Raw genomic sequence first — 12,094 nt, forward strand, 5'->3', positions numbered from 1 at the left:
TCCTTTTTAATCACCTTATACTTCTCCCTGATACAAAAATTCATCTTTTTAACACTTCATTCAGTGATCCTCTAAAGCTATGAATCGTAGACTGTAACAATTACTGAAAAATTATAATTACAGGTCACCCAAAGGGCAATGAAGAAAAACATGGTAAAAATGAATATTTAGTGAGATATTACCAATGAAGAATTAGCCAAGAAAAGCATTATGAAGGGTATTATCAAAGAAATGTATGATCAGAAAAAAATGGGATGATTACATAATGACCCCCAAGATGTGTACAACACACAATGTCTAGATATGTAAAGAAATGCTTCCAGGACATTGACAAGAACTCCCTTTGGAGAACAAATATGAAGATGTGAATAAGGGGACATAGAATGAGAAGGTGCACATGGGTTGTGAGATGGGAATATACATATTGATGAGATCAAGCAATTGAGGTAAAATTAATATTTTAAAAATGGAATGGCTCTGTCAGTATTTCTGTGATTGTTAATAAGAGGAACCAAGAGATGGTATATAGTTGAAGTAATAAAACATCAGAATAGAGGGGAATCAGGACAAAAAGAATGCGAGAATAACAAAAGAACATATCCCCAAGAATAAAACTCACTAGATTGTCCTAGCTATGATGAACCAATCACAGAGACAAATGAGAAGGAAGGCAAGATCTGTTTCCATAGATGCCTGCTCTAAGCATTTATGGACAGGAACTGCACAGATGTCACAATCAAAGTTCATCATATTAGTACTACATACTTTTCCTTTTAAAAAAAGCACAAGAAAAAAAGTCATGAGAACATTTTTCTGTGGATTCTGGAAAATGAAGTTGGAGATGCTGCAATTTATTTGTTTTGCACCTGGGTGACTTTGCCACATGGCTTTTCCACAACCCCTGAGACATTACAATTAAAGTATACCAGAAAGGACTGGGACTAAGATTAGTAGTGAAAATTAGGTTATAGAGGAAGAACATGGAGCACTGTTCCATTGACCTCCTGGCCCTACAGATTCACAAGTCATTAAATTATGTAATGTTAGCAGACTCAGTGTTCCCAATGTAAAATAACAATAATAACTTCTTTCCTTCCCAAAAAATCAACACTAAATATCAATGAATAAAATCTTTATTATTATATTGAAATAATTATGAGATTAGTGTTGAATACAATGAAACCTATTTAATATCAGAGAAAATCTTTTTTTAAAAAAAAAATTTTATTTTTTCTAATTTATGTAAAGGTAGTTTTAAACATTCATTTTTCTGTAAGATTTTGTAAATTTTCAGGGCAGCCAGATGGTGCAGTAGATAGAGCACTGGCCCTAGAGTCAGGAGTACCTGAGTTCAAATCCGGCCTCAGACACTTAATTACCTAGCTGTGTGGCCTTGGGCAAGCCACTTAACCCCATTGCCTTGCAAAAAAAAATATCTTATACATTTTCTATATGTACAATCATGTTGAACATATTTCCTTATTAGTCATATTGTGAAAGAATCAGAACAAAAAAGAAAAATCATGAGAAAGAAAAACCATAAAGGAAATTTTTAAAAAGTGAAAATAATATGCTTTGGTCTGTACTCAGACTTCATAGATCTTTCTTTGCATGTGGATGGCATTTTCCATCACATATCTTTTAGAATTGTCTTCGATCCTTGTACTTCTGGGAAAATTGTATTTCTTTTAATGTGTACAATGTTCTCCTGGTTCTGTTCACCTTACTCAGCATCATTCCCAAAGGTCTTTCTAGGTTTTTCTGAAATCCATCTGCTCGTGACTTCTTATAGAATAATACTGAGAATGAATTTTTCAGTGAGAATGTGTCAGTTTCCATCTTTTAGTTTCACAAAATGAAATTTTTGTCCAGTGAACAGATAAAGACAATACAAGAAGAAGTGATCTACATCCAGAGAGTCATTGTTTTGATTTATAAAACTAAAAGACAAAAGATAAAGAAGGTTCAGGAACAGATCACAGCTTCTCCTCAGAGAAGGGAATAAAGAACTTTGACAGGTTGTTCTTATCAGACACCCATAGATGGTATTTCAACTTTCAGTGCTCACCAAGCACCAAAGTAGGCAATCCTGAAGGTAACTGTGGTTTATGGACCAATATCTACCATCACAGAGGATGAAGAAGTAGAGAACTGTAAGGAGATCCTAAAAAGTAAGTCAACCCTATGTTGATATTCAATAATTTCATATGAAGGCAAGTAAAACTATAGTGAAAAACCATAGTTAAACATCAAAGAATGAAAAACATTCAAAGCCTGATGCCCTATATATTACTACAAATACAAATACTTTCTTCAAGAAGAGATTCAAAAAGCATTGAATGTGAAATTAACTCTACCTTCTCTTTATACTACCTTGAGGGGGTGGCTAGGTGGCACAGTGAATAAAGCACCGGTCCTGGAGTCAGGAGTACTTGGGTTCAAATCTGGTCTCAGACACTTAATAATTACCTAGCTGTGTGGCCTTGGGCAAGCCACTTAACCCCACTGCCTAGCAAAAACCTTAAAAAAAAAAAAATATATATATATATATATATACACTACCTTGACAACATTATCATCAGAGCACATGAAAGTCCAGAACTATATGTTCTACATCATAAGTTGGCAAACTAGGGCCTATACCAGAAATATGTGTTTTTTAGACCACTAGATATGTATGTATATATATATATATATATATATATATACATATATATATATATACATATATATACATGCTCATGTGTGTATATAGATATATTTGTTGTATAATTATATTCAGTATATATGTGTGTATATGTATATATTTTATATTCACATATTTAACAAAAACAAATTATCTAATGTTTGTTTTTGTTTTTGTTTTTGACTAGCCCTAGAGATTTCACTGATATAAAGAACTCCTGATGAGCAACTTCTTTCCACCAATGCAAATTATCACAAGCTTTGAAGCATGACTCTTCTTTTCCATGTTTATTCCTCCACATAGGCATACTTCATGTGGAGGTAATGGTCACCAAGAGATTTAAGATTTCTTTGTTTTTTTCCTGAAACATATATAAATTATATTCTATAGAGCACATGCTAATCATCATTGGTAGAGGGAATTTAATCACTTGCAGTTCCCTATACAACTGATATTGGAGGAAGAATATACTAAAAAATAAAGAAGCAAATGCTGATAAAATTACTGGGGTCTGAGTCAGACCATGGTATATAAGTTTTTCCTCTCTTTTCATAGTATTACCATCCATTTTAAATTTGGTCAATTTCAAAAAAAATATGTTAAAATTGTCTAGTCAAAAAATTACTAATTATGTATTAAGAACAGAATAAAACTACATGTACATGTCCAGATTGCCTAATATGGAGGCCTCTTTGTCTCCTATCAGGTTGGTAAGGGTGCCTCTTCATGCTGGTCCCTCTTTTTGTCTCTTGGGGTTGTGTTCTTTTTCCACTATTCTTTCTGCCACTCCCTTTTTATGCTGCATCCATTGGGTGAAGAACCAAGTTCAACCACAGTGAGGATGCCATGAACAAAAAGAGTGCGAAGGTAAGATATTCTCTCTGTGTTTATGTGTGTTTGTATACTCTGCCTCTACTAACTAAATGAAAAGCAATACAGTCATAGATACATATGCAGTGATAAGATTTCAAGATAGATAATACAAGATATGCAGATAGGTATATAGATAAACATGCTCAAAGTTGCATGTGACCCAAAAGCAATAGGAAAACATGGCAGTTGGAAGAGTACTGCACTATAACTTTTATATAAGAAGAGGCCTAAAAAAAATCCTCATGAATGCGAATAATCAGAAAAAAATATAGTGGGCAGGTGAAGTAGTAAAGATGAGACAAAGTAATCTAAGAACAATCAAGATATTACACAACCCTAAGGAAGCTGTCTGGTATATTAAGTGAATCTTCTTTGGGATTTATAGAAACAATACAAAAAAGAATATAAACTCAGAATTATATAAGAAAAAAAGACCAGGAAATTGCAATGACCCCCCAATTCTCCATTAAACAAAATCCCATCTATTTAATTCCTAAAATCCTCCAGTTAGGTTACATGGTTGTTAATTGAGAAATAACAAAATTTGTAACATATCAAAATTTCAGGTCTTTCAAAAGACAACAGAAAGAAGCAAGACAAGTATGAATAGGGAAAAGCAATATACCAAGGATAAATTATACTCAGAGTACTATAAATGATGATATCAATGAAGCGAATGACTAAAAAAGGGCATGAGATGCTCTTATAGTAGGAGTGAGAATTAACATTTTTGTAACCCTTATGCTGCTTTGGTGGACTCATAAATCTGAGGCTTTTAGGAAAGATTCAAACAAATCACCTTTCTCTCCATCTCACATCCCCAGACCCCTAAGACCTACCCCCAGTAATGCCTGGATGTATTTATCAGGGGGTTAAATAGAATATATAGGTTAGGTTAGAATAAATAGAATAGAATTTATAGAATAAGAATTTATGAATGAGCTGCTAACTGCACATTTGGAGGAAATGCCCATAACAAGTGATATCACAGATTGAATGAAACACTGAACTTGGGAAATTATTTTAATTGTTGATTTAAAATTTTTTTATTCAGTTAAGGTCTTTAGAGTGAAGAGAACTCTTGTCCTGTATCACTTATGGTCAGAGAACTAGATTAATTTTATAACTTTCACAAATGTGTACTTCATCTTGTACAGGCATACCTCATTTTATTGCACTTCTCAGATACTGAGTTTTTTGTAACAAACTGAAGACTTGTGCCAAATCTGCATTGAGCAGGTCCAACAGCATGTATTGGCATCATGTCTCTGTGTCACCTTTTGGTAATTCTTAAAATATTTCCAACTTTTTTTGGTTATGTTATAGTGATCTGTGATCAATGATGCTACTACACCACAAAACATGCCCAAATAAGACAGCAACCTTTTTCAATAAATGTGTGTGTAATGCACAAATTTATTTATAGCAACTTTTTTGTGGTAGCAAAGAATTTGAAGTAAAGAGGATACCCATCAATTGGGGAATGACTGAACAAGTTGTGATATACGAATCTAATGGAATATCATTGTGTTATAAGAAATGATAACAGGCAGCTTTCAGAAAAAAACAGGCAAGACTTCCATGAACTGATGCTGAGTGAAGTGAGCAGAACTAGGAGAACATTATACACATTAGCAGCAACATTGTGCAATGATCAGCTATGATAGGCTTAACTTTTCTCAACAACACAATGATCACAAGATAATGCCAAAAGGCTTGTGACTTCTAGAGAAACAACTCTGGAGTCTGAATGCAGATGGAAGCATACTATTCTCACTTTTTGTCTTTTTCTTTCTCATGGTTTTACCCTTGTGTTCTGATCCTTTTTTTTCACAATATGACTAATGTGGAAATTTGCTTAACATGAATGTGCATTTGTAGCCTATATCAGATTACTTTTTGTCTTGGAGTGAGGAAGGTAGAAAAATTTGGAACTCAAAATTTTATAAAAATGAATATTGAAAAAATATATTTATATGTAATTGGAAAAAATAAAATACTACAAAATGGAAAGTAAGCAAATAAATAAATAGATGCTATGTGTGTTCTGACCATTCCTCCCTCTTTCTCCCTTTCCTTGGGTCTCCCTTCTATCTGAGATACAACTATATTGAAACTAATAAAATTACTAACTTTAAAATGGCCTCTAAGTGTTTAAGTAAAAGGAAGAGTTAATTGATGCAGTAAACTTCATTGCTGTCTTATTAAGAAATTTACATAGCTTTAGTAATCACAACCCTGATCAGTCAGCAATCATCAATATTGAGGCAAGAACCTCCCCCCAGAAGAAAGATTATAATTTGAGAAAGGCACAGATGATTAGCATTTTTCTTTTTTTTTTTTAGCAATAATGTATTTTTAATTTAAGGTATGCACACTTTTTGAAGCATGCACTTTTTTGAGACATAATATTATTGCACATTTAATAGACTACACTAGAGTCAAAACATAGCTTTTATATACACTAGGAAATCAAAAAACATTCATGTGACTTATTTTATTGCAATCGCGGTGGTATGGAACCAAACCTTCAATATATCCAAGGTATGCCTGTATCATAAAAGGCATAGGCTTAAGACTTCTTTAGATGAAAAATGAACTGTATCTATATCCTGGCAATTTTATTTTCCTTGAGGTCTGGACCTAAGATTTAGAATTCATTTTTTTTAATTATGCCAATCTGGAAAAGTTATTAGTAGATAAAGAAAAAGGCCCAGTTAATCAAATGTTCCCCAAAACAAATGAAAATATCCTGAGGCAAAAATGTAAAAAAGGAAAATGGCAAAAATTGGAGGGGCTACAGGAAAATAGTTACATTCATGCATTATTAGTGAGGTTGTCAATTGATATAATTATTCTAGAAAGCAATTTGGGAAGGTTACTAAACTTGAGCATCCCATTTAACATAGTAATGCCACAACTAAGCCTATACCCCAAAGAGAAAAAATAAAGAGAAAAGGAATCATATGCACAATAATATTAAGAGCAACTCTTTCTGTAATAGCAAAGAATTAGGAACTAAAAAGGTACTCATCAATTCTTCAAGACTGTAGTAGAATATTTTTATTCAGGAAGAAATTATTAAACTGATGCTTTAGAGAAGACTAAAGACTCTTATGAACTGATGTAGTGTTGCGTGCCTTGCCGGCTAACCTATCATTTACTCATAACTAATACTTGTCTCAGAGGAACATTGAGGAGGCGGGAGACAACGATTGGCAAGTTCTTTTATTTTACCAAAAATCAGAGCTTAAATGTCCTCTTAGTCCCTGGTTTACCCCCAACTCACGTGGTGTTCTCCAATTAGAAAATCAAACAAATGCTTCCCAGCTAGTGGACCTGGAATGGTAAAGTTTATTTCCTCAGGCTAGTACTTCTCACACAAAGGTTCTATCACCAGTTTAGGGTTAAACACAATGCTCCAGGAGGTGCTAAACTGGAGGAACAGATATGAAGATCCAGAGAGCTGACCCAGAAGATTAGGCTGAGGGTGAACCTGGGCAAGAGGGCGATTAGGCCATTCCCAGGCATGCAATGACCTCTCTGTAACCCTCAAAAGTCTCTTACAATGTAGTATGAAATGAACAGAACCAGGAAAGCATTTTACATATAATAACCATATTGTAAAAAGAAATCATTGTGAAAAACCTCAGAATTCTAATCAATGCATTGACTAACCAGGATTCCAGAGTAAGGGTGAGAAAGCCTATTACCCACCTCCCAAAAGAGAGGTCATAGACTCACACTTCAGAATAAAGCATACTTCTATGGAACAAATGCAGTATCAGAAGTTGTTTTTCTTGAATATATATTTGTTATAGTTGTTTTCTCCCTCTTCAGTGAGTTGGGGGAAGTTGCATGGAAAAATTAGGAGGGATAGAAAATTAATGCTTGTTAATTTTTAAAAATAAGTATTTTTTTAAAAGTGCCCTCAGAAACCATTTTGAACTAATGATGCTCCTATTTTTTTTTCCTTATCCTCTTTCTCTTATCTCCCCCCCCCACCATGTTTTTTCAGGTCTTCCTCAAGAATCTCCTGGATCTCTTTCCCTAAATTTTCTGATTCACAATTGAACAGTCCTGAATGCTCTTCAATTCAATTCATTAAAGATTTATTAAGCACCTTCTTTGTGGCACGAGTTAGACCTAGGTGCTGAAGAGGCAAAGGACACACTGCCCTCAAAAAGTTTTCAATCTACTGAGGGGAGACACATAGTTAAGTAAATAGAACACAAAGTATATACAAGCCACATACTGGGGAAAGGGTGTTAATAATTGAGGATCAAGAAAGGTGTCCTATAGAATGTGGCATTTCAGCTGAGCCTTTGAAGGGAGGTAAGAGCTCCAAGAGTCTACGATGAAGAGCAAACCCATTTCAGACATGAAGAGAGGAGATGGAATGTTATGTAGGAAGAACAGTGTTACTGGAATGTAGAGGGTGTGAGGCAGAATGACATGTGATCAGTCTGAAATAAGATTGAAGGTAGATTGTGAAGGGTTGTAAATGCTAAAAAGAGTTCAAACTCATTCTAAAGACAATAGGGAGCCACTGAAAAATGACATGGTCAGTCCACTGTTAGAAATAGCAGTTTGAAGGACAACTAGGTGATGCAATGTATAGAATATTTGTCCTGGAGTCAGGAGGATCTGAATTCAAATTTAATTTAGACACTAACTAGACTCTACAAGTCACTTAACCTCAAATAACTCAAAAATAAAATAAAATTGAGGTTGAACTGGAAAGGGATTATTAAATGGTGATGGCATGATTGTTAAGCAGAGAATAAATGGAAGAGATGTTGGGGAACAAGAATGGACCAATTTTCTTTTGTCTAAAAGTAACAGGGCCCATCTGCCAACAGGCTATCAGCATCGGGAATGAAAAACCAGATTTATGACAAGAGAAATGAGTATACATGTGGAACCCAAAAGGTTCACAATCTTTATCCAAGTTTGCCTTTGTTAACAGCAGGACAAAGGGAGGAGGAGAAAACAGTAGGGGCATGGCAGGGGAGGAAAAAGGTGTAGTAACCCCTCCCAAGGGTAAGAGCAGCCAATGGCTAAAGCTTGGGAACTGCAAGTCTATGAAGATGGGAAGGTTTGATTACCTGCAAAGGACCCCCAGTAGCACAAGCATTTTTCCCAGCTGGCACAACCCTGCTGTCCCCTGCCTTGCCTCCTAGGGACACACAGAGAATCCAGCTTGGGCACAAACAACAAATTACAAATTACCTGGGGGGGGGAAGGGGAAGAAGGTGGGAAAGTTTATCCTTAACACATGCTCTGGGTTCAGTGTTGAAAATATGGCTACTCAAAAAGACAAGTAAAGAGACTCTTTAACAACCTTTAACATATTCCATCAATTTACTACTGTAATGGAAACTTTTCTGAAACTCCAGAGCTTATACCATTAGATGAAGATCTTTATATGTGGACTGTTTTGGTACAGTACTTGCAATCAGGAAGACTCATCTTCATGAGTCCAAATTAGACCTCAGAGACTTTCTAGTTTGGTGATTCTTGTACTCTGTTGACTTTATTTTCTTCATCTATAAAATGAGCTGAAGAAAGAAACAGGAAACCACTCCAGTAGTTTTGTCAAGAAAACCTCACTTGTATCAGTGGGACACAACTGATACAACTAAAAAAAAACATATCATTATTAAAAATATTCATTTAATCCATGAGACTATACTAGGTAACATAGAAATATAAAATATAGAAATACCCTAAAAGACTGAGACAACAAATTCCTCCTAATAAAAGTGTGTAAGTAAATGTCTTCACTCATGAGATGAGGGTATAATCTCTCTATCAAATCATTGAGTTTTTTTATGATCTTATTTATATGCACATTTATTGGTGTGTCTGTACATGAATATATGTTTTACAAACTATATATAATACAGATTCAAGTATTTTTGAATTTTCCACTATGCAGTAAATCCTATGCTAGAGTGATGCTAAGAATACAAAGACAAAAGCAAATAGCATTTCTCCAGAAGGAGCTTATGCAACATAAAAGGGCAATATAGTCTAGGAAAAAAAGTGTCAAACACCAGGCACCAGATTAAACTTAATTGGGAAATATTTAATAAAACAATCAAAACTACAAAAGATCACAGATAATATTAATAAGTGGCATCTAAGCCAGTATGTAGCAGTAGAGATACATATGTATGATTTTTGATCTATTTCTACTTGAATTTGACACCATTGGACTAAGAGGTAGTAACCTAAAGTCAGCATCTCTGTAGTCAAATGCCACCACCTCATATTTACTAGCTATGTGATCATAGGCAGGTTACTTAGTCTCTCTGGGTCTCTGTTCATCATCCATAAAATGGAGGTGTTGGCATTGATCCCAGGAAACTTGAAAAATGAAAGTGGACACATATGCAGTTCAGTGCATAGAGTATTTGAGGAAAACCTGAGTTCAACTATGGTCTTGGATATTTACTAGCTATATGACCCTGAGCAAGTCACTTCACATTCCTATTTTTCAGTCTTCTGAACTGTAAAATGAGGATAATAATAATAATAGGACCTACCTCATAAGATTATTGTGAAGATCAAAAGAGATATCTGGAAAGTGTTTTTTAAACTTTAAAATGCTATATTAATGAATGCTATCTAGACGATAGATTCCCCAAAGTCTTAGAAAATTCTAAACCTATAAGTATTTAAAACTTAAGTTTTAAAAATGACTTGATGACTTTAAAAGTTTTTAAAGTTTAAAACTGCACAAGGCTTTTGGGGCGTCTTAAATGCTAGCTAAATTGTTCTATGATATAGATATATACAAAACAGTTAGGAGGTAGTTTTGGGAAAGAAGCATTGACAGTTGAGTGAATCATGAAAGATTTTTAAGAAAACTTGTATGATGTTTATATATGTAATTCACATTTTATATATTATGTACATATAAATACATAGATATAAATCCACATAATATGTGCATTAATTAAAAACAATCGTTTCTCTGCATGATTTCTCAAATTTATGGCAGAGATGTATAACAAAGCAGCGGCTGGAGCCAAGCACCTCAGACACTAGCTGCGGTGGTCCTAGGTATGTCCCTTAAAGGTTCTCAGTCTCAGCTCATCTCTAAAGCGCGGACTCTCCCTTTCACAGAATTGCTCTGAAGATCAAAGGCTCGGTAACTTCGTTGAGCTCTGTCCTCTTAGCAAGCACTCTCACTGTTTAAGGGTAAGGATGACGCCTCACCTGGGTGGGCCGCGGTCCAGGCGCTCAGGTGGCGAGGCCGCCCTCCCCTCATCCCCGCCCGGCCCAAGGCCGTGTCACTGCGGGAGGACGGCTTCCTCCAACCCGGAGAAAGCTTGCGCAGAGCCTGCCGCTGCCAGCTCTGGGCCCGATGCTCCAGCGCCCTCCATTTCCAGGACTAGTCATTGGACAGGTGAGTTGCCGCACGGCTTCTGACTTCCAGGGCCAAGGTCCTGCCATCCGGAGCCACCGAGACCCCTTCGGGGACTGATGCGCGCGGGGCATGGGGAGCACTGGGTCAACCCCACCCCGCGCTGGGTTGGCAAGCTCGGCTTTCAAGACGGCCCAGCGGGCACTCGCATTCCTGGTGTGTAAAGCGACCTCTTTCAAAGTTTGAGAATCAAATGCAACCCTTTGGGGCCCAAGATGTCCCGACGATTTACTTTATAAAACTGCTTAGCAGCCGGTGAGTTCTGGAGGAGAATGGAGAGCGGAGACGGTAAGGGAAGGAGATACAGGGCAGTAAGGGGAAGGGGGAATTTATGGTATTCTCTGGAAGCCAGGGACTGGTCACTGGTCACAGAGACTGGGAGAAACAGTCAGGGATTGGAAACACTACACCACCACCCCCAACCCCTCCTTCGCAATACCCAACATAGCCCTCACCCAGTATTCTTGTGACCACAGGCTGGCAGCAGACTGAATTACGGCATCTGGGAACCGCCTAGAATTCCTCCTCCTCCTCTTTTCACCGAGCAATAATGCCAGCTTGCCTAAAGGAAACTTGAGAGGGATCCAGCTATTAAATACTTTCATTTAGTCTCTCTCCCTTATACCCAGTTGGTACAACTAATTAGCAAGTCAGAACCATTTGAAAACTCCATCAAGAGTTACCTGGGACTTTGTCCTGTCCAGGCTCGGAAGCATCGTGGTATGCTGTGGTGAATAAGCCCTAGAGTCTGGAACATCTGGGTTCAGATCCTCCCCAAGATACTAGCAAACGAAATGATGCTGGGCAAGTCCCTTAACCTTTTTCAACCCCAGTTTAATAATCTGTATGGGGGAGGAGAAGGAGTTGAAACAGAGGTGGGGAGGAGTAGGGAGGTGGGAAGGCACGTGGAGGAGGGGCGAATTGAACTCAAAGATCTTGTTCTAGGTTAGATCCGATTTGTTTAGTGCTTTGCATTTTTTTATTTTTTTTTTTTTAGGGCTTTGCATTTTAAGTGCATTGTTTCATTTGATCCTTATAACATAGTATAGATGTTATTATACTCTTTATATAAAGGAAAAAATAAGAAGATATTCATTACA

The 12,094-nt window shown here is 36.4% G+C and overlaps 1 long non-coding RNA gene across 1 annotated transcript; it reads right to left on the reverse strand.

The window, feature by feature from the left end:
* Window positions 1-2,744: 2,744 nt before the first annotated feature.
* On the reverse strand, window positions 2,745-11,832 carry LOC141507076 (uncharacterized). The gene is made up of 3 exons (XR_012474064.1): window positions 11,678-11,832; window positions 11,450-11,566; window positions 2,745-11,256 (listed from the first exon to the last, which is right to left on the reverse strand). It is a non-coding gene; the product is annotated as an uncharacterized LOC141507076 (long non-coding RNA).
* Between the last annotated feature and the right edge of the window lie 262 nt (window positions 11,833-12,094).

The sequence above is a fragment of the Macrotis lagotis genome, chromosome 1 (assembly GCF_037893015.1).
Source record: "Macrotis lagotis isolate mMagLag1 chromosome 1, bilby.v1.9.chrom.fasta, whole genome shotgun sequence".
NCBI classification, from domain to species: Eukaryota; Metazoa; Chordata; class Mammalia; order Peramelemorphia; family Peramelidae; genus Macrotis; species Macrotis lagotis.